General features: G+C 53.8%; 1 pseudogene; it reads left to right on the top strand.

Annotated features, from left to right (window-relative positions):
• Positions 1-642, top strand: part of LOC146585711 (28S ribosomal RNA) — a 3,305-nt pseudogene extending 2,663 nt beyond the window's left edge.
• The last annotated feature ends 1,174 nt before the right edge of the window (positions 643-1,816 follow it).

The raw sequence follows: 1,816 nt of genomic DNA, 5'->3' as shown, positions 1-1,816 counted from the left end.
GCCGCAGGTGCAGATCTTGGTGGTAGTAGCAAATATTCAAACGAGAGCTTTGAAGGCCAAAGTGGAGCAGGGTTCCATGTGAACMGCAGTTGAACATGGGTCAGTCAGGCCTAAGCCTAAGGTCAGCGCCATTCCAAAGCAATGGGTGATGGACTCCATTGTCCTCAGCCAATCAAAAGGGAATCAGGTTCAGATCCCTGAATCCGGAGTGGCGGAGATGGGCGCCACAAGGCATCCAGTGCGGTAACACAACTGATCCCGGAGAAGCCATCTGGAGCCCCAGGGAGAGTTCTCTTTTATTGGGGTGGAGGGATAGTGTAGTGGTTATCACATCTGCTTTACCCGCTGAAGGTCCTGTGTTCACGCCCCAGTAGAACCAGCACCAGGAAATCTTTGGGAGGTTGGACTAGATGATCTCCAGAGGTCCCTTCTAATCCTGCTGGTTCTGTGATTTGTGAAGGGCTAGGTGCCCTGGAATAGGTTCAGCCTGAGAGTGGGGCTTGCACCTTGGAAAGCGTGGTGGTTCCGGTGGCGTCAGGTGAGCTCTTGCTGGCCTGTGACAATCCAGGGGAGAAAGTGTAAATCTCGTGCTGGGCCATGCCCATATCCGCAGCTGGTCTCCAAGGTGAACAGCCTCTGGCATGTTGGAACAATGGAGGTAAAGGAAGTCGGCAAGTGGGATCCATAACYTGAGGCTAAGGATTGGYTGTAAGGGCTGGGATGTGAAGCAGGGCTAGGCGTGTGCTGTGGCTGGACAAATCCCTGTGCACGGCACCAAGTTCCCCAAGGCGGGCACAAGTCAGTGACTCTGGATGGGTGCCAGACCCTTCCAGTGGATCGCCCCAGCTGTGGCAGGCACTGCCCGGCCCCTCCCTCCCTCCCTCTCAAGCCCCAGCAGCCACCACCGTGCCCATCCAGCCATTCACGGGGGTTAGGGGTGCCCCAGCACCCCTGGCTACCAGTGACGGGTTAGCGGGGGGAGCCACGATTCCGGACTGGAGCCCTGCCTCAGCCGGCACCTAGCAGCTGACTTAAAACTGGTGCAGACCAGGCCAATCTGACTGTTTAATTAAAACAAAGCATCGTGAAGGTCYGCAGCAGGTATTGCCATGATGTGATTTCTGCCCAGTGCCCTGAATGTCAAAGTGAAGAAATTCAATGAAGTGTGGGTAAATGGCGGAAATAACTCCACTTCTCTTAAGATGGGACCGTATTACTAGCTGGACTTAGCTGCAGAGCTCACACCTCCACGTGGTCCCCCTGGATGCCCACTTTTTGGGTAGCCAAGTTGGCCTGTGCCCCAGTGCGTGAGCATTATAGCTGCTTCCACCTCAGTGAGTGACCTCACCAACCAGTCCATAGTATACAAGGTGACTTTCGAGCGCAAGTTCACACTACCTGCGCATCCAAAGCCCTTTGCCTGAGGGCTGATCGAAGGCACGCCAGTTGACCTTGAAGGCTGATTCTTCTGGATTGTATCTGAACCCCCACAGATATGTTTGCCAGCCCTTAAGAAGCTTGGGTTGTGAGTTTTGTGTCGGTGGCCACCCAAACGGGAGAGATCCCCCAAGAGATTGCAGTGCCAAAGCCTGCAAGAGTAACATCAGCGGAGTGGGTCCACCTTTCTCAAAACTTGACATTTTTCAATTTGGACTGTGACAGGTGGGAAGGGATTAGTCTCATGCCCTGTGTTGGAGGTCTAATGAGAAATATCATAGTATTGCCTGCCACTTCCTGAGATGCCAGGGAACCCCAGCTAAAGCTAAAGGCGATGAAGGTGTTTATGTGGAAGTCGAAGGATGGAAGTGTGAGGAAT

Source organism: Rhea americana, unplaced genomic scaffold (assembly GCF_003343005.1).
Source record: "Rhea americana isolate MKP2758 unplaced genomic scaffold, rheAme1 scaffold_771, whole genome shotgun sequence".
Classification (NCBI taxonomy): Eukaryota; Metazoa; Chordata; class Aves; order Rheiformes; family Rheidae; genus Rhea; species Rhea americana.
This window is presented reverse-complemented; position numbering and strand designations above follow the sequence as displayed.